At 40.0% G+C, this 22311-nt stretch overlaps 1 protein-coding gene across 4 annotated transcripts in view; it reads right to left on the bottom strand.

Moving 5' to 3' along the window:
* The window catches only part of LOC126336711 (lactosylceramide 4-alpha-galactosyltransferase-like), a 518899-nt gene that overhangs the window by 282134 nt on the left and 214454 nt on the right, over nt 1-22311 (bottom strand). For 2 of the 4 annotated variants that reach the window (XM_050000684.1, XM_050000680.1), the window contains exon 2: nt 13720-13795. The exons of the other annotated variants lie outside the window; for them this stretch is intronic. The gene's annotated coding sequence lies outside the window, so the exon portion shown is untranslated. The remainder of the gene's footprint in view (nt 1-13719; nt 13796-22311) is intronic. 4 annotated transcript variants of the gene reach the window in all.

The raw sequence follows: 22311 nt of genomic DNA, 5'->3' as shown, positions 1-22311 counted from the left end.
CTCCCCACATTATATAGCAACTATAATCCAGTTTCTTATGCCATTTTATGCATTACTCAATATAATGACCTCCTCCATACCAATCAGCATGGAATCTGAAAACAACACTAATGCGAAACCAAACTTGTGATTTTGTCACCAGATGTCCAGCAAGACATGGAAATCAGGTGGAGGCAGTATTTATTTGCTTTCGAACTGCATTAGACTTCATACCACACTAACAGTTATTAACAAACTACTTTCATAAGGGACATCAAATACAATTTGTGATTCGATTGAGGGTTTCTTGGTAGGGAGGTCGCAACATGCTATCTTGGATGGAGTGTCATGTGCAGAAGTCAAAATAACTTCAGGTATGGCCCAGGGAAATATGTTAGATACGTTTGTCTACATTGTATATTAATGGAGTGGTAGACAATTTTAACAGAAACCTCAAACTTTTTGTAGGTGATGCAGTCGTCTGTAACTGTAACGAAGTACTGTCCGGAAAAATGCTCCATAAATATCGAGTCATATATTGATAAAATTTGAAAGCGTTACAAAGATTGGCAACATTGTTTTACATTCATAAATTGCGCGCTTTGTAAAATTCAAAAGAGCATTATCCTGTCTGGAATAAGTGGACTCTTATGAATATCTGAGTGTAGCGATTTGTAGGGGTATGAAATGGAACGATCACATAGTCTCAGTCATAACTATAGAGGCCGTCACGAAAATAGGCACCTAAAGGTCATCTCACCATCTTACAGCATTGCCAGTTAGTGGTTATTTCTAATGTCACTAAAAATTCTGAAAAAAATTATACATCTCTATTTTTAGTTTAGAATATAATGTAGTACTGTCTGAAAGAAAATTCTTGCCAGCTGCTAGGTTAAAAAGATTTAAAACAAACTAGCGATACAAGAAATTTTGAAGAAAAACAATATACTTCAACTTGTTGAAAAAACAGAACAACTAACATATTTTGACTGAAAAAAATACGAACATTCTGAAAGAGTGTAAAAGCAAGTGACACACATTGTATCACGAAAACATAGGAGTGTTTCGAGATACAAAACAAAATACCGTAAGAGATGTGAAACTGTCCCGCCCGTGAACGAAAACTGTCGCCCCTGATGAATTTTGATTCTGTTGGACCGAGAAACTTGTTAAGAAAATCATAAAATTAATTGTATCGTGTCACCTTTGAAAGCATTTTATTTGTGAGAGATCCGTTGCACCGCAGCGCCGGAGCACATGCATGCTGCCGCCAGGATTATGATTCCGACGGCTCGCCTTACTACCGAGAATATTCCCAACCTCACGAAATTTTTTTGGTTTTCAGTTCTTAACTGAACATTTGTCACTATAAGCAAATCCAAATCGCCGATATGTGCTGTGAAAAACTAAATGTATGTATTTTCAAGGCCAATATTTCTGTTAAAGTCGAGCAAAATATATTTGTGGGTATGGTTTTGTGATGCCTAAGTTTTATCGCCTCCCCGCATGAACCATGGACCTTGCCGTAGGTGGGGAGGCCTGCGTGCCTCAGAGATACAGATAGCTATACCGTAGGTGCAACCACAACGGAGGGGTATCTGTTGAGAGGCCAGACAAACGTGTGGTTCCTGAAGAGGGGCAGCAGCCTTTCCAGTAGTTGCAGGGGCCTTGTAACACAAACCAAAACGCCCTTGCTGTGCTGGTACTGTGAACGGCTGAAATCTAGGGGTAACTACAGCCGTAATTTTTCCCGAGGGCATACAGCTTTACTGTATGGTTAGATGATGATGGCGTCCTCTTGGGTAAAATATTCCGGAGGTAAAATAGTCCCCCATTCGCATCTCCGGGCGGGGACTACTCAAGAGGATGTCGTTATCAAGAGAAAGAAAACTGGCGTTCTACGGATCGGAGCGTGGAATGTCAGAGCCCTTAATCGGGCAGGCAGATTAGAAAATTTATAAAGGGAAATGGATAGGTTACAGTTAGATATAGTAGGAACTCGTGAAGTTCGGTGGCAGGAGGAGCAAGACTTCTGGGCAGGTGACTACAGGGTTATAAACACAAAATCAAATAAAGGTAATGCAGGAGTAGGTTTAATAATGAATAGGAAAATAGGAATGCGGGTAAGCAACTACAAACAGCATAGTGAACGCATTATTGTAGCCAAGATAGACACTAAGCCCCCGCCTACCACAGTAGGACAAGTTATATGCCAACTAGCTCCGCGGATGACGAAGAGATTGATGAAATGTAGTGAAGAGAGACGAAAGAAAATTTAATAGTCATGCGTGACTGGAACTTGACAGTGGGAAAAGGAAGAGAAGGAAACGTAATAGGTACAAATTTGCACATAGCATAAATTAATCGTAGCTAACACTTGGTTCAAGAATTATAAAACAAGGCTGTATACATGGAAGAAGCCTGGAGATACTGGAAGGTCTCAGATAGATTATATAATGGTAAGACAGAGATTCAGGAACCAGGTTTTAAATTGTAAGACATTTCCAGGGGCAGATGTGGACTCTGATCACAATCTATTGGTTATGAACTGCAGATTAAAACTGCAGAAACTGCAAAAAGGTGGAAATTTGAGGAGATGGGACCTGTATGAACTGAAAGAAAAAGAGGTTGTAGAGAGCTTCAGGGAGAGCATTAGGGAACGATTGACAAGAATGGGGGAAAGAAATACAATAGAAGAAGAATGGGTAGCTTTTAGAGATGAAATAGTGAAGGTAGCAGAGGATCAAACAGGTAAAAAGACGAGGGCTAATAGAAATTCTTGGGCAACAGAAGGGATTCTGAATTTAATTGATGGAAGGAGAAAATACAATAATGCAGTAAATGAAGCAGGCAAAAAGGAGTACAGACGTCTCAAAAATGATATCGACAGGAAGTGCAGAATGGCTAAGCAGAGATGGCTAGAGGACAAATGTAAGGATATAGAAACGCGTGTCACTAGGGGTAAGATAGATACTGCCTAAAGGAAAATTAGAGACCTTTGGAGAAAAGAGAGCCACTTGTATGAATATCAAGAGCTCAGATGGCAACCCAGTTCTAAGCAAAGAAGGGAAAGCAGAAAGGTGGAAGGAATATATAGAGGGTATATACAAGGGCGATGTTCTTGAGGACAATATTATAGAAATGGAAGTGAATGTAGATGAAGATGAAATAGGAGATATGATACTGCGTGAAGAGTTTGACAGAGTACTGAAAGACCTAAGTCGAAACAAGGCCCCGGGAGTAGACAACATTCCATTAGAACTACTGACGGCCTTGGGAGAGCCCTGACAAAACTCTACCATCTGGTGAGCAAGATGTATGAGACAGGCGAAATAGCCTCAGACTTCAAGAAGAATATAATAATTCCAATCCCAAAGGAAGCAGGTGTTGACAGATGTGAAAATTACCGAACTATCAGTTTAATAAGTCACAGCTGCAAAATATTAACGCGAATTCTTTACAGACGAATGGAAAAACTGGTAGAAGCCGACCTCGGGGAAGATCAGTTTGCATTCCGTACAAATGTCGGAACACGTGAGGCAATACTGACCCTACGACTTATCTTAGAAGAAAGATTAAGGAAAGGCAAACCTACGTTTCTAGCATTTGTAGACTTAGGGAAAGTTTTTGACAATGTTGATTGGACTACTCTCTTTCAAATTCTGAAGGTGGCAGGTGTAAAATACAGGGATCGAAAGGATATTTACAATTTGGCAGTTAGAAGAGTCGAGGGTAAGGGAAGCAGTGGTTGGGAAGGGAGTGAGACAGGGTTGTAGCTTATCCCCAATGTTATTCAATCTGTATATTGAGCACGCAGTAAAGGAAACGGAAGAAAAATTCGGAGTAGGAACTGAAATCCATGGAGAAGAAATAAAAATTTTGAGGTTCGCCGATGACATTGTAATTCCGTCAGAGACAGCAAAGGACCGGGAAGAGCAGATGAACGGAACGGACAGTGTCTTGAAAGGAGGATATAAGATGAACATCAACAAAAGCAAAACAATGATAATAGAATGTAGTCGAATTAAATCGGGTGACGCTACGGGAATCAGATTAGGAAATGAGACGCTGAAAGTAATAAATAAGTTTTGCTATTTGGGAAGCAAAATAACTGATTATGGTCGAAGTAGAGAGGATATAAAATGTAGACTGGCAATGGCAAGGAAAGTGTTTCGGAAGAAGAGAAATTTGTTAACATCGAGTATAGATTTAAGTGTCAGGAAGTCGTTTCTGAAAGTATTTGTATGGAGTGTAGCCATGTATGGAAGTGAAACGTGGACGATAAATAGTTTAGACAAGAAGAGAATAGTAGCTTTCGAAATGTGTTGCTACAGAAGAATGCTGAAGATTAGATGGGTAGGCCACGTAACTAACGAGGAGGTATTGAATAAAACTGGAGAGAAGAGAAATTTTTGGCACAACGTGACTAGAAGAAGGGATTGGTTGGAGGGCATATTGTGAGGGATCAAGGGATCACCAATTTAGTATTGGAGGGCAGCGTGGAGGGTAAAAATCGTAGAGGGAGACCAAGAGATGAATAAACTAAACAGATTCAGAAGGATGTAGGTTGCAGTAGGTACTGGGACATGATGAAGCTTGCACAGGATAGAGTAGCATGGAGAGCTGCATCAAATCTGTCACTGGACTGAAGACCACCACCACAACAACAAGTTTTATCGAAGTATACTACAAGACTATTGTCCCCAGCTTGCAGTAAATGCATTGTGCACAAAACTAAAAAAAAAAAGGTTCAAATGGCTCTGAGCACTATGGGATTCAACTGCTGTGGTCATCAGTCCCCTAGAACTTAGAACTACTTAAACCTAACTAACCTAAGGATATCACACACATCCATGCCCGAGGCAGGATTCTAACCTGCGACCGTAGCAGTCGCACGGTTCCGGACTGCGCGCCTGGAACCGAGAGACCACCGCGGCCGGCGTACACAAAACGTCGTTCTTTCTGCCGCCATGTCTCTCCATTTCACTGCAAATTTTCGTTCATTATATCAGGTTCCGAACGACAAACCAAGTGAGCAGAGAAGACAAACAACGAAGGTATCTGAGCCAGAATACTAAACTTTCCACCGACAACACTTTGTATTTTGCTTGTGTTGGATACTCTCTTGTGCAGTACTGTCTAAGAACGGTTCAACACGCAAACTTTTTGTCGCAATCGTCCAGTTACGTAGATTTCCTGTACCCCTTTCTTGGACAATCGAAAAAACATGCTAGCATCTACAGATTCTGCCGATGTTACTGCACTGTCTATCTGGAATACAGTCTATTTCGAAATATAAGAAGATTTTGTCGTCATTTAATAAACTATGGCAAAATTTATTATATTCCTGGTTTCTACACGTTGGCCAATAGGTAAAAATTTTCAGTGTATTCGATACGACAGTTTTAGATTTTCTGTCTTTACGCCTTTTACGCACGCCGACTGGAATAGCACTACACGTAGGCCCTTGCCCATATTTCGCTCGCTACCAAACATACGTCAATGCACTGCTCCACGGAAGACTGAAACCACACGTGAACACAAGATATCGCAGAGAAACACTAAACTTTCATCCGGCCCTGACCTTCAGCACTGTTGACAGTGTATATCTGGCAGTGTATATCAGTGTATATGGGGCGGGGGACCCATCTCAGGGCTTATAATCCATACAGCATAAGAATAAACCTGTCGCAAACACAAACGCAATGATGGGTCAGAATCTTTAGCACACGTACACTGGCGTTGTTACGCTCTTGGAAGTAGGTCTTACTTATGTTTTAGATCTTATTACTAAGTTATGTTAAATAGAACTTTAAGATATGTATTAACAGCCATCAACGTTTTTTCTTAATCACACTTTATCTATGTAGTTTTTATTTCAAAAAACGTGTACAGTCATTGCCTCTGCAGCGTTGTGCTCTGACTGTCGTGCTGATTATGCGCAAAATGAAAATGGCTGAGTCTGCTTTCTGCTCCGTAGTGAAACATGCACGTGGAACACGGTTAAAAAGTGCCGAGAAATAGGATGTTCTTAATGTTTTTCATCAATTTACGAAGATAATCGGCTTTGAAGTTTTCTCAGTGTTGTACATAATTCAGTTCCCAAACTCAGTTCCGTTTCAGCCGCGTTAGCGAGTGGCCGCTGTTAACTGCTGCGCTGCATTTCCGTGTTTACAGCACTGCACTTGTGCTTCGCCGAGTGCTGTCCGTCCGTTAATCTCCGTGTTTGTTCATATTCCTTGTGATCTGATCGCTCTTTCTGGTCTTGCTGCTGCTAATTGGAATTTCGGTTGTTTAACCGAAATTTCATCGCTGGTTTAACCATGGCTACAAACCTCAGGAAGAATACTCTGGTATTTGCTTTTGACAAGGAATCCCATCCTGTTCAGCCGACATCCCTGGAAAGAGATGACTGGATTACAGAGGTAATTGGTCTCAATTCTGAAACCGTCCATACCTGGCAACTGGATCAGGAAAAATACTGTGTTTTTGTCAAGTTAATCAGTACTGCAACTGTTGATGAAGTGTTGCGAAAGTGGGGTTGTGAAATAGATTTTGTGAACAGAAATGGTTGTGAAAGCAAGGTTTCCATCTATAGAGCGGCCATTCATTACAAAACCGTTCGTGTCTTGAATCTTCCCTTTGAAATTGAAAATGGTAAGATTAAGGAAGCTCTTTCAAACTACGGGGACTTCAAAACAGTTGCAAATGGAAGATGGTCGCCTCGCTTTAAACTGTAGTGTTTCAACGGGGTCCGCTGTACAGAGATGGACGTTAAGACGAATATTCCGTCTCATGTAACTGTTTGTGGGTATATGGCATAAATTGTTTATACAGGTCAGGAAGCTACATGTCATATATGTAACAAAACCGGCCACTTCAGACAGGAATGTCCGTGGCGAACTGTTGTTCTTAAAAGTAATTTGATACAGCGTCAGAAGCTTACCTTGAATGATCTGTTACCAAAGAATAGCCCGGATCAACTGGCTGAGGATGTTAACACAGCGAGCCAAGTTCGTGTCTCCCTTCACGATAACAGTCAATTTCCCCCGTTAACAACAAAGGGAAACTCTGTTCCCACCACTCGTGAAACTGAAATGAAACCGAAAAAACGACCTCTGGAGACACCTGATAGTTGTTCAGAGGACGATCTCACCTGTCCAACTCCCTCACTTCGCAAGCAAAAACAGTGCGATGAGGAGGCAGAGCAACTGGAAGGCCAAATGCGAATGAAAACTGATGAACAGAAAGATAATGCACATACGGTACCAGAAAATGAAAGTGGTGTAATCAGTATTAATTTGCAAGAAACAACAGGTGCAGTAGCCGATTGCAAAGATCAGCAGCTGTTTGTTAATAAACAAATTCAGAGAGAGGGTGCGAAACTGAAGTCTCCATTTGTTTCCCTCGATCAGGAAGTAAGTTATATTAATAAAGAACAAGGAAGTGGTGACCAAACTTAAATCACGGTCAACACCTCAGGACAGGCGCCGGCAACAGAAACTGCGGAAGTGTCTGCTGCTGCTGCTGCTGCTGCTGCTGCTGCTGCTCCAGAAGAGCCGAGTTGTAAAATACCGACGCAACCATATGAGAATGTAGCTCGTAACCATCGGAAGGGAAAATCCAGAAAGGGCGACCCAAGCCCAAAGACTGTTCGGTCCGAAACGGCCCTACACGAATCATTGGAGGAAAAATCAGAAAGTTTACCAGGAAATCAGTCTGCTTGCGGTACACGAGAAAAAATAAATCAGAAGTAGAAAAAAAAACGGGACAGTAACTAATACACTGATTCAAGTGTTATTCCATGTTCAGCCTTCCGAGCAAACTGTTATAGCTTAATTGAAACCTGAACCACGGGAAACTAAATTAGTTCATCAAATCAACAACATAGTGACAGCACAATGGCGCAATTTTATTCTGTCACCACTACAAAATAAATAAAATTACGTTCGGTTTGAAATTATCGGCGCTTAAGGAATTTTTGTACGAATACGCGACTGATATTGCCTGTCACAAGAAGTTCTAATTTCGGATTCAGTAATTCCCGGTTTTGTCAGTTACATAAATGTGTCTCCTGAAACAAGTGTTGGAACAGCTGTTTTGGTGAGGGAAGGGATTACAGTAAGCGGGGTGGAACGACTGGAATCTGGAAGGGGAATAGGACTAAGTATCTATGATGTGACTATCATCAACTTGTATGCCCCTTCAGGAAGATCTCACCGAGCTGACAGGGCACATTTCTTCAAAGATAGCCTGACATACTTGTTAAGCCAACTCCAAGACAGTTATTACTTGGAGGTGATTTTAATTATGTTTTAAATCGAAAAGATCAGTTACCAAATTATAATTTCTCAAGTGAACTAAAACAACTAGTTACTGGTTTAGAATTAAAGGATATATGGGAAACTAAATACCCCTCCACTATTGAGTTCACTTATGTCACGGCAGCTTCTAACAATCTTGAAACTTCCGTCACAAAGGTAGAAACCGTTCCTACGTTCTTTTCAGACCATTCAAGTGTCTTAGTGTGCATAAATCTAACAAGACAACCAGTTCCCCGGTTCAAGAATCAGTGGAATTTGAACACTTCCTTGTTAGTAAATCTTGATTTAGAAGACCTGATTAAAGGAACATGGGGAATATGTCTGAGCGCTAGTAGTAGATATGCCACTGCTATTGATTGGTGGGTTAAAATGGCGAAGCCAAAGTTGAGGAAGGTTCTTATTTAATACAGTGCACAGAGCGCAAGAGACATGAAATGCACTACAGAATTTTGCTATTCCATTCTGAGAGATCTGTATGATCAAGTCTCAGCAGGTTCCTCACTTCGGATGGCAGACATCAAAAAAGTCAAAGTGAATTTACTTAATGTCAAGAGAAGACAAATGGAAGGGTTGAAAATAAAATTGTAGGCAATTTCGGTATCAGAAGATGAAACTACTTTTTAGTGAAGCATACGAAAAACGGGAGACAGACTTTTATTGATGAAATTCGAACAAAACACGATACGATTCTCAGAACCCAGCAGGGTATCATGGACGAGATTTATCTCTATTACTGCGAGCTATATTCTGTACATGAAAGTAGTGACGCTTCCTTGGAAGAATTTCTTGACATCCTAGCCCCATAGCTGACAGAAGATTACAACGAAAATTTTCTCGAGGTTGTCAGTGAAGAGGACGCGTATGAGACTCTGTGCGCCTCACCACCAAAAACCCCCCTCCGTTACTGGCCAATAGTACGTACGAAAATCACGGACATTGTAAATGAAGTTATTCAGGGTAAAATGATTCCGGCTGAGTTTAAGGAGAGTAAAATTTTTCTGGTGCCAAAAAATAATGGAAACAAAGATTTAAATAATTTTCATCCAATTTCACTGCTGAATTCTGTTTACAAATTAATGGACAGAATAGTAAACAAGAGAATTTCATGCCTTCCAGACAAAATTATTAGTTAACATCAGAACTGCGCCCAAGGCAGAACCATTTTTCAAAATCTAGCAGAATTCAGGGATATCATTGCAATAACTTCTGTAGCAAACATAAAGTGTGTTTTACTGTTTTTAGATTTTTATAAAGCGTTCGATGTAGTAAATCATGAATATATTCTGCAGACATTGAAGAAAATAGGTTTCAACGATAAGGTCACATAGTTGATTAAGAACATAGCAACTGGAATAAACGCTAAAATAGCGGTGAATTGTCAATAATCGAGGCCGATGCAAATACAACGAGGTGTTCCTCAAGGAAGTCCTCTGTCCATGTCGCACTTCGCCATTTCGCTGGAACCTTTCCTCAGACATGTCCATGCTAGATTAAAAGGCTTAACGTCGTCAGGAATTAAAATATTTACAAGGGCCTATGCTGACGATATAGGGGTCATTATAAGGAATAAGGACGAGGTAACCACGCTAGCAACGGTGACTGATTCGTACTGTAGAGCATCTTGAGCCAATGCAAACGAAAAAAAAGTAAGATGTTAAATCTCAGAGGTTTTGATAATATCAGCGTCGAGTGGTCTAAATTAGAAAGACAACATAAAACACTTGGGATCACCCTGAAACGTCCCCTTAGAACAATAATATACAAGACTGTGCTTAAACTGAGACACAATATTTTTAGCGCAACGGAATCTGACTTTCAAAAATCCCTATGAAAGAATGGCCCTGACTAACAATAACCTCTACGTTTCACAAATCACTTACCTCACAAAAATCTTCGTTACTCAAGCTACTGCAATACAGCCAGCGCCACTACTGCCAGCTAAATAAAAGATTCAAACTACTGAAGGCACTAACTACTGATAGGCATAGTTAGCAAATGAAAGATTTTAATACAGAACAAACAATGTATTTACCTTAATAGTATATCAGTTCGTGACACCAATTCTTACAAATTTCAAAACTCCGCCATCTCTCTCCCCACGTCCACCACTGCTGGCGGCTCACCTACAACTGCGCAACGCTACGCGCTGTTAGCATCCAGCTGCCGCTGCCCAACACTACAATGGCAGACAACAATGCAAACCAGCCACAGACTGCACACAGCACAGCCAGTGATTTTCTTACAGAGCGCTACGTGGCGTTACCAATAAGAAAACGTAAAGAGCCTACTTACAACCCTGACAGCATACCCCATGAAGATGCCGGCTTTAAATTGGAAAGTTGCAGCAGATAAAGTGCAAGGAGCCATTATAGAGAATTTAACTCGATATATGAACCAAGTTCAAAGAACAAAGTATATCAACTCATGCATCCTTGTTAAAGCTTATTATACCGCCCAGCTGTTTCCAATACCGAGAATGATAGCGAGGAGAATAATGTCCAAAATCATCAACTTTTTGGGGAGAGGTGAAGTGTTCAGAGTACATGCTAAAGAAGCCATTTTAGATCCTAGAAATGGTGGACTACGATTAACTGATATAACGGATAAAGCCTTTCTATCAAAAGGCAAGTTAATGAAATGAGAGACTCGCTAGAAAGAATAGCCAGCCAACTTTTTGAGGTCATTAAACCTCGAAGCCTGCTTCCCCCGATTGACGTGCAGAATATCAACAGTCATTTACAGCAAGTGAGGATTTTCTATGTTGAGCTTAGTTATGTAAGTGTCGAACTCAGGCAGTCACGACACTTAATATCAAGAGCCATAATGCAGGAACGAAAGAAAAGCAAAGGAAGGAACAAAATAGAACGATAGTTTCCAAACATTGAGTGGACTGAGATTTGGAATAACATTGGTATTGATGTGCTCATGTCTAATACAAAAACGTCACGGTACAAGACAGTTAACAACATAGCACCAATGAAAGACTGTACGCAATCGGACTCTGTGAAACAAATTTATGTCAACAATTCCATCTAGTTGACACAATAATTCATAGATATACTTGCAGTGGTCACATGAATAGTTGGAAGTGGATCCGGGAGCAAATAGCTCAGATTACAAGGACATCCCCTGAGTATATAGCCATTGCTACACAGGACTGAAGCAGAGGCAAAAAATAACGCTGTGTACTGGTTGCGGGGAAATTTTGTTAATTACGTCCTTAACAAATTAAGATCCGACAACACCATAGCGTGTGTACCTTGAACTCTATTAGAAGGTATTCGAATCACAAGGAGAAGTTCGGTAATATGATAAAAATTATATTTGAAAGAATGGGTGTTCGTTAATATAAAAAAAAGAAGACTGTGTTGACAGTGACGTATCGTATTTACCTTAAGGATATTATTTAAAATTTTGCTGTATATTATTGGTGTGTGCTTTTTCAACTTCAGAGAGTAATTTTTGAAATTTTATAAGCTAATGTACAGAACTTATGTGACAGTCAGATTGTGTGTCTAATAGTGTCAAAACACAAAACATTAAAGCTGCATTATTGGTTTGTATCAGAAATCTGGAAATTGGCAGTTTTATGGAAATGTCCTTATCGATTGTTAAAACCATAAGATTAACATTCAACTAATGTCAGAAAGTGCAGTTGGAAGGCTAATCAGCTTTATAATATCTCCTTTCCGCTATTCTCAAGTATTTCAGAAATTGTCTAATATGATTATTAAATCGTTTTTACGTGCGGTGGGCATAAATCTTCCATGTTCTGTGTTTGGTGACTTCCATACATTTATGTGCAGTGCTCATAGCTAGTCTGACTAAGCTGAGAAGATTAAAGATCAGTTTTTACACTTAATCTGTCCCTCAGAGAGACGATTTCCTTGTGTACATTAATATAGAAAGTATCCCACCAACTTGTTGATATCCTTCATAAGTTACTCATAATTAGTCAGTAACAAAATCTTAATCATTTCATGTATAACCTGTGTACCTGGTTAGCATATGCACTTAATATGTATTTGGAATGTGTAACATGGTTTCTTTAATAAATGTTTTTATTAAAAAAAAAAACTTTGTATTGAAAGTGTAGCGCAGTCAGTAGGGTAACGGAATGTGATATAAATGTGGATGTTCGTGCGGTTGAAAACCCCACGGTACCATATTCTTTTTCTCGTTCAATTTGAAATACCTACATCTCGTAATTATAAAACTCATCACCATTTTTATGAATAATGTACAACTTCTTGTTTCTAATTACATATTGGACGCGAAATTCCTATTTCCATTTCAAATACAAATTCTTAATTATCGATGTTTTATGAAAGAATGCTCATAAAAGTCATTGAAATTAAGAAAACATAACAATTTAATTTTTAAAGCAAAATTGAAAAACCAAATCCTCTTTATTTGAACTATGTCCACCGTTTTATACCACAGAGGTAGATACGTATCGTAGAAACATGAAAAACAACAATTTTCACAGCATCGAACAAATCGTAGAAACGCTGCATTTTTTCGTTTGCTACTGTACCATTACAATATGAACCCAACAGAACTGATGTGGAACCAAGCTGCGGGATCTCGCCCGAGAAGTACTGGAACTGCCGAACGCTGGCGGGATATAGAACGGTCGTCATAAAAGAAGAGAAAATGCTCCACCTGGTTGACTTTGTGGATTCTGTTGTTGATAGGCTCGTTAACAACGTATCAGGAGACAGTTTCAGAACAGAAATGTATTTTTCTGTTTCGGATAAGGAAGGAGCTAAGGGATTACCAGACGACTGACTAAGTAATACCTTCAGTGGCTTCAATATTTAACTGTGCAGTGAAATCCTTCAATACTCTCTTACGTTACACACAGCTTATGCATCATTCTTGTTTTTAATTACGATAGTACGTTAGCTAAAAAACGATAACGTGCTGCGGTTTTCGTCTAGTCGTCTAAGAAGCGTATTGTGGGACATTTGCAGTGCATTATTTCATTCTGATTAAAAATTAAATGACATTCGAAGCTGTATTGCTCCTCTGCTCGTCTCTTTTTACGTGTGAACTGCAGCTGGCCACGCCACTGCAGGCTAGCTGTACCAGCTGAACGGACAGTGCTGTCATACTGGTGTGATACCCGGCCAAGCGCTTCTCGGAAATTAAGCAAAATCTACCTGACTATCTAGTTTCTTGGTGACCTTCAGGATGTCGCAGTAGTATTTTGTCTCAAAAGCAAAGACTTAGAAGATTCGTACGCTAAGTCACTAATATGACTACACACAGCAGATAGTCGCTCAGTACGCACGTAACATACAACGGCATTTTATTGACACCGGTCACGTTTCATCGCGTGGAAATCGGACTAAAATAGGTGCTTGTATTTTACGTTATTGTTGTCCTACGACAAATTGTTGGCTTTACGTACCGGAGATGGGCGTGGAAAAAAGCGCTGCAGCGATCTGCGCCGCAGCAGAACCACGTGTCCGCACAGCCGCGCCACACTAGAACACAGTACACAGCTCTCGTGGAAAGGTACGTACGTATTACGCAGTCAGCGCTCGGAGCAAAACAGCCGGCCACTGAGTCACAGGGAACTGCTCACAAAAGGAAAGCGTCCGCCGTAGCGAGAACTCAGCCAGCGTAGCAAGGAGAGAGTCGCTGCGCTGACAAGGCTAAGAAGAAAATCGTGCTTGTTACGAAGGGGACAACTCGAGAAACCAGCCGAGATAACACGAGTTTCCTACCTCCCCCACATTCCTCCATTTTTACAAGTTCTGGGAAAAATTGCTTTCGAAGTTCTATACTCGCAATGAAACTTGGCACTTCCGACGGTGCGTGTAAAGCCATGTTTCCACGTGTGGATACATTCGAATTCCATTGGCGTTTGCCGTATCACTGGAAGTTAAGCCGCGTTTCCACGTACAACTAAAGTGACGCCGCAGCATGTGACATGACAATCAATACGGCAATGGCGTTGTGTTTCTGTACGCTCTTGTCAAAATTTTGGTGGCACAGTTTTGAGTATGGCGTTATCTATGAGATTTAATCTTTTGATTGGTTGTCACAAATTAATTGGGTTCTAAACAGGAGATAAATTTTGGAAATTTGTAGTAAGGTTTTAGTAAGGTTTTATGGGACCAAACTGCTGAGGTCATCGATCCCCCAACCCACCCACGCCCGAGGGAGGACTCGAACATCTGGGCGGGGGGGGGGGGGGGGGGAGGGGCGAGGACCGTGACAAGGCGCCTCAGACCGCGTGGCGAAAGGGTGACAAATAGCATGATTAATGCACGCTCAACATGTAAGAACTGAAATATATTTACAGTCGAAATGAACACTCATCTTTCGTTATACAACTTCTTTGCTGTGACTGGTTCGTAGTGTAGGCACATTCATATATGTAGACAAAATCAGTGTAACACTTGCGCTGAAATAGACTGTAATACACTTCGGAGCACTCTTCAATAGAAGCTATTTCTCATAGCTCTGTTCATTCAGTACAAACTCTTGCCTGTAGCACTGTTCAGAACTCACAAACATATAAAAGGGCATAAAGATTAACATGAAAGAGTCTAAGTGATTGCCACGGTACTCTTATCGCTGCTTACTGTGGACTGAAATGTAGCTTGGTGTAGAACTGACCTCGTGTCGGTGTGACGGTCTCTTTCAAGACAGGCCGTTGATGGTGGCGCGCAGAACTTTTATGGGAGTGTCTTGCTACTTCCGTCTCATCGGTGTGGTGAGCGATGCTGCGATAGCAAGGAGCATCTTTGTGGCGTCGACAGCACTTACCAGCGCGACGGCTATCGACTACACTACAGTTCGGACGGATATTTGTGTTGCCATTCAGCTCATGGGTTACAACTGGGCCAAGAAGCCAGTAAGATGGAGAGATAGCATAAATGTTGGACTTGGAAGTCGATTTTGGGGGGAAATAACGCGGTAGCGCCAAACACGCGGTAGCGTTACAAAGGAAGCTTTGCTCGAAAACGAAGCGCCGTTCACTGAGCACTTTCAAATAACAAAAGTAAATGTGGAGTACTTGTTGAGCTGCATATCGAGATCCAGTAAGAAATTCGAAACTCACATTAGAGTGACATGTACGAGTTGTAACGTCCCAGTGCTGGCAAGACTCGTCACACATCGGGACACGCATGTCTGCGAAAGAAACACAAAATAATTAAAAATCAATGTATCACTGCAGATTCTGGACCTACAAGTAACGGCTCACTGACTGGTGCATATGTTATCCAATTATGTGTTTTATTTCCAAGTTACGCAAACATTAAACAAAAATTTTCCCCGGGTTAAAAATTCATAGACAACAGAGACTGTAATAGATTGCTGGCATACATACTCCATCAACAATAATGCGACCATTGCCTATGTTAGACGTTACTGCAATAACCACTCAAAGACGGCAGGTCGCACCACTAGCAGTGGAAGGTATATAATAACATAAAAAACAATTGCACCACCTTGGTTCCGAGAGTTCTGGTGTCTGACAGAAAATTGGAATAGAGATCAACATAAACATAATTTCTGCATTTTTATTGCTCATGAAAACTACACATTGTATCTTGTACCATCATACTGCGAGACCTTCAGAGGTGGTGGTCCAGACAGCTGTACACACTGTAAGAGGTCCATTACTAAGAAATTCATTGCTAGCGCACTCGAGCAGATGTAACTTCGATGGATTGCTCACGCGCTGCCTGCGATATGTAAGCTATAAGAGAGTCTCAGACCAAAGAGCAGTGTTGACTGCAGTAGGAACTGTGTAGCAGTTGTAGTAGTTGTTGCTAGTGAGGAGTCTGGTGTATCGTGTTTGCTGGGCCGGTCGTGTGGAGTGATGGCGGAGCCTGAGCGTTGTAGTATAAGGTAAAAGCAGCCTCGCGCATATGTAGTATTGTTATATCAAGTCCCATGTAAATGTGCCTAAAGAAATCTCTTAATAATAATCTTTCTGATAAAAAGTAACTTTTGACAATCATTCATTTCAATTTAAAGAATTTACTAATTTCTCCAATCCTTGGTCATCCCGATTATTGAAAAGAAAAATCAGTTGTTTCCTTATATACAGGACAAATCTATCGGCCAGTATTGCACTGAGCTGCGCCAGAAAAATTTCTTATAGGAGCAGATATATACGCGTTATCCGGCGACCTAATTGAGGTAAGATTTTTCAAATTATTCAGAATGAATTTTCAGGGCCAAGATGCAGCACTGCTGACGTCCAGAATTTACCAGTTTAAATTCACAGTCAATTATTGAAAAGTTATATGTGAGCGACAGTTTTATTGAGAGATTAGTCACATTATATTATTGGTAGGTTACGAAATTTTACTGTTGGGAGGTTTTGGAGTGTATCTGTTGGAAGGTTACGCTGAATGTGAATTATAAATAATTATATTTTTACTGTTGGGAGGTTACGGAAATTTTCTGTTGGGAGGTTACACTAAATGTGAATATTATTCATATTACTTTTATTGTGTGGAGGTTACACTTGTCAACAACCGGCCAGGGTCATATTTTCTTTGTGAATTTCTGAGAAGTAGTCATATATCTGCTCTTATTTACACTATTGTTAAAGGTGGTTTGCATCTGGCGCAAAGCATTTACTAATTTGTCACTCTTTCTTTCACAGATCATCGGCAATTTATTGCTCTTTGTTGTAACTGTATTTGTTCCATTTTTGCTTTGCCTTTGTTTGATTTTGTGCTTAACTTTGAGTTGCGAAAATGCCGCGAAAAGCTGCTAACAGTACAAAGCGATCCTTAATGAGTGAAAAAGCTGACTTGAATAATTTGACTGATAATACTAGCGACACTCAGTGTCTTGATGATAATCCTCCAGTTACAGACAATCAGTGCGGACCGACCACCAGTAATGATTCTAATCTAAATGATGAGCAAACAAATTCAAGTGTGTCCACAACGACAGTTGATGACGCAGCACTTTTCGTTACAATGAACGCTGTCCAGTTTGACACGCCTGATTTGCAAAATTTACGTAGCGAACAGATAATTGTTTTTAACAAAGGTGAACAATGTACTCAAAGTACGTCAGATTTGTTTGATTCCGATGTAGTGACCAACAGTGCACATCCAATTAGCAAACCTTTTCGTGAATCAGACAATGACCAAATGGTTAGACAAAACGTGACACTTGCAGATACACCATCACACAGCACAGAAAATAGAGTCGCTATTTTGGCATGAATCAAGTTATGGCATTATTGCTACAACTTAATGAAAATCTCAAACAACTTAATGAATCGAACAAACAACTTAATGAAAATTTGAATGAAAAACACGACAACCTTAATCAATCGAACAAACAACTTAATGAAAAACAAGACAACAATTTCAAACAGCTTAGTGAACAAATTACAGCCGTTGCCGTGCAATGTCATGATACTAAAGAACAATTACGCGAGGAAATTAAGGCTTGTGCTAGGAACAGTAGTGAAGAAATTAGATCTGTTGCACAAGAATTAAGTAATACGCAAGCAGCCACAACAAAATTACTTAGAGATGAAATTAGTGCAGTTGCTAAACAATGTTCAGAAAACGCAACACAGTTACGCGACGAGTTTAAATTAATGTCAGCAGAACTTTCACGCACACTGGATGCGAAAGTCGACAAGAAATTTGAACAACAAAACAGTCAAATCGACGAACGTTTTAATCATCACCTACAAAACAGTGAAACGCGTTACCGTAAATTTATACAGGGACAGAATAAAGTAAAGAAACAAGTCATGGAAACAATTACTGCACAGAGACAGGAAGATAAGCGTAAAATGTTTACGAAGGCAAACACATACGTAGACAACAATATTGCTACAGTATCAGACGAAATCAAACAGTTGAACACCGAATTGCATGATGAAATCTCCGATCTTAAAATAAAAACAGACACACACACATTAGACTTTCAGACAATGACCAACAGACTTGAAAAGTTGGAACTATACAAGATCCTGATGCCATTAAAGCAGACGCTAAGACTTTGAACAAAACCACATGTCAAAATACAAAAACAATTAATGCTTGTGACACTAAAAACGACGATCACGTAAAAGCACTGACTGAAAAATTTGATGAATTGGCCAATCGTATTGACGTTATCGAAAATAACAATGACATCACATCAGACGATACTTCACCAGTTTCGTTTAATCAAACACCCGAATTCCAAAATTTACATCAGACAGTCAGTGAGATAGGTTCGTCCAACAATACAATGCGTAGAAAATTGTCATCTTTACAGCAAGAAGCGACAGAAATAAAAAAAAAATTCAGCCTCTAACACGTCACCGCATATGCCACATTCTGAACATTTGTCACACTTACACGGCCAGTATAGGTTAGGTAATTTACAGAGAGTATGTGACTTAGATTCTGAACAGTCACAGACAAACAGATTATCATGCAATCCTGAACCTGTTCAGACATTCAGAGACGATAATTTTGGTTACAAGCACTTTCTATCCGTTAGGAAATTTAAGGTATTTAAAAATGACAGAACACAGATTCACCCTTTGGACTGGATACAACAATTTAGCATTGCCCTTCCACCAACTTGGCCAGTAACACACAGACTTGAATTTATTTGCAGTTTTATGGAAGGCGAACCGGCAACTCGTATGAGACCGATCGCGAGACAATGCTACTCGGTAGAAGAATTTCAGAATGCTTTTCTGTCAGTGTACTGGTCGAAGACGACACAGCCGGCCGGAGTGGCCGTGCGGTTCTGGGAGCTACAGTCTGGAACCGAGCGACCGCTACGGTCGCAGGTTCGAATCCTGCCTCGGGCATGGATGTGTGTGATGTCCTTAGGTTAGTTAGGTTTAATTAGTTCTAAGTTCTAGGCGACTGATGACCTGAGAAGTTAAGTCGTGTAGTGCTCAGAGCCATTTTTGAAGACGACACAGCGCGGAATCAAGGATCAATTAATTAGCCTACCGAATTATGAGAACTCAAATTTTCCCACTGTCACGCAAATTTTTGAACACATGGTACAGCAAAACCAATACGTAAGTGAGCCATACAGTGAATCAGCACTTATCCAATTATGTATTTCTAAATTGCCACGATCGTTAAGAGTATCAGTTTTAACAGGACAGCAGAAAGAAAATATTTCGGCATTTAGAGATCTGTTACAGCTTTTGGAAGTTCAGCAATCAGATTATTCTTTCATAAACAAAAATTTTTCACATCATAACCAAGGACAACAAGCATACAGTAATTACGACCAGCCACGCTATTTTAATAGCAAAGGTGATAAGACGCTCCAGGAATGACAACCACCAGAACTTAAATAACAGACAGAATTTTAATTATCAGTCTCGTCAGAATTATCAGCAACAGGAAACACATTTTGGTAACAATAGAGGTTTTTCCTCAAAACAACAACAAAACCAGCCCGTTAGCATACCTAACCAACAATGTAATGTGCAAGGTCAACCAATCTTTAATGTTTCGCCGCCTACACGTATAGCGTCGGCTCCACCAAATAGTAACGCACCCCAACAAGGAAATCAGTACGCACAGAAAACATCATTTCAATTCCTACCGCAACGCGCCTTATAGGAATAACTATCATGACAGACGTAAAAGTAATGAGCACAGATATCAGCGTACATTTAATAACAGTAGATATTTCCAGCAGAAGAATCATCCGCAACAACAAAGTATCATGAACGAACCAGACAGTCGATATCATCCCGAACCTATTACGTCAGGAAGAAATAACAACAGTACAAATAGTTGAAATGCCACAGCATCCTCCCGCAAATAACAGCACGTCAGAAAGAATTTGACTAGATATAGTGCACGTTGCATCTTCCAGCAACGCAAGCAATACTTTTGACACAGAGAATCTTGTTCACGAAAATGTTATTACTTTTGACGACATCCGAGACACTCTTTTGCATAAAAAACCAGTTATTCAAAAAACCATTTCCCACCCTGTCATTGAAGTAAAGATTGGATCATCCACATTTTCAGCAGTAATCGATTCTGGATCGCCTATGTCAGTTATAAATGAAGAAATCTTCAACGAATGTAACAAAGAGAATATTTATCCTACGTTACCATTTGTCAAAACTGAAGTAAAAGGAGCAGTATCTGGTAAAGGAGTAGATGTAAAGTTACAGACACACTTATCATTTTGTATTGCAGGTCATACGTTTCACTCAAATTTTTGGATTGTTCCCTTATTGACAACAGACGTTATTTTAGGTACGAGTTTTCTGATACAACACGACGCAATAATTGACTTTCAAAATTACTATTCAATGTTAAAGGATGAAAATGTACAACTGCCATTAGAATTTCAGCACTCTTTATCTGCAGAAGAACAAACAATTAATCGGACAGAGGTCATTTCTGCATCACGTAGCATAAACTGTCATTCCACATTGTTCACAGATACGTATGTTCACAACTACAATACACCAGACGAAGCCGACTATGACGTTATGCAAATGATTTCTGATAAAGTTAAAGAGAGCAGTGCAAATACAGACGACGAACGTACAGAGCTACCCAAAATTCTTTTACAGCAAGCTCCAGTTTTTGACAACATCCCTGGTACTATGTCCGGTTTCATGTATGAATTTCAAGTTAAACAGCACGACACATCTAAAGCCAAACATTACCCTATTCCTTATATTCACAGAGAACAAGTTAAGAAAGAATTACAAGCAATGCTAGACCAAGGAATTATTGAACCGGCAGTTACTCCGTACATAAACCCGCTCCATATTGTTAAGAGAAAGGATGGCTCACTTCGGCTCGTACTTGATTCGCGTCACATCAATGACATTATTATTAATGAACAGATCGCCCTCAAACACTAGAAGAACTTCTATAGAAATTTCATAGTACTGCTGTTTATTCTACATTAGATTTGAAATTAGGATTTTGGCAAATTCAGCTCCATCCGAACTGCAGAAAGTACACAGCTTTTCCCTGTTTTGGTGATTGTTATCAATTTTGCAAATTACCTTTCGGTTTAACAATTTCATCAGCAGCATTTATTCGCGGTTTGAATACTATACTTCCGACAGAACTTAAAGACAGAATCACTACATATGTAGACGACATCCTTATCGCAGAAGCTAAATGGTCTGAACACAATCTGATTCTTGAACAACTGTTGCAAACTTTTCGTGCACAAGTACTCACAATTAATCTTAGCAAATCACACTTTGGCAAGACTTCTATAAGATTTATTGGACATGTAATTTCAGCAGAAGGCATTGCGCCTGACCCGGAAAAACTTCAAGCTTTACGTGACATTACTGTTCCAACGACGAAGAAACAATTACGCAGCTTTCTGGGTTTAATTAACTTTTTCCGTAAATTTATTCATTACTCTGCTTTAGACACCCCTAGATTATGCCAATTGACGGGTAAAAACGCTATTTGGTTCTGGGATAGCCAAGCACAGTCTGAATTTGTCAATCTGAAACAAGCTTTGTTGAACGCACCAGTTTTATCACACCCAGATCCTACCAGAAATTTTTCCATTGCCACCGACAGTTCTAACACAGGTTTAGACGTACACATTTTTCAGGAAATTGAAGAAGGCGGTACTACAGTAATTAAAAGCATCGCCTTTGCAAGTCGCATTCTTGCAGCTGCTGAACGCAATTATTCTGTCACAGAACTTGAAACATTATGGGCATTTAAGAGATTTAGGCATTTTCTTTATGGAAGACATATGACCGTTTACACAGATCATAGAGCTATACAATTTTTACTTTCTGCAAAATTTACACACGACAGGTTAAGCAGATGGAAACTTTATTTACAGGAATTTAATTTTACAATTGTTCACATTCCTGGTACACAAAATGTTGTAGCAGACGCACTATCCCGTTCTCTCAGCAACAATCAGCAAGACATCGCAACCAACTTCTGCCAAGCAAATTTTAGCGTCATGTATATTCAACAAGTTGCATTCGAAAATTTTATTTCGGCATCATTACGAGACATAGCACAAG

Source organism: Schistocerca gregaria, chromosome 2 (assembly GCF_023897955.1).
Source record: "Schistocerca gregaria isolate iqSchGreg1 chromosome 2, iqSchGreg1.2, whole genome shotgun sequence".
Lineage (NCBI taxonomy): Eukaryota > Metazoa > Arthropoda > Insecta > Orthoptera > Acrididae > Schistocerca > Schistocerca gregaria.
The sequence above is the reverse complement of the archived record's forward strand: the minus strand, read 5'-3'. Positions and strand labels throughout refer to the sequence as shown.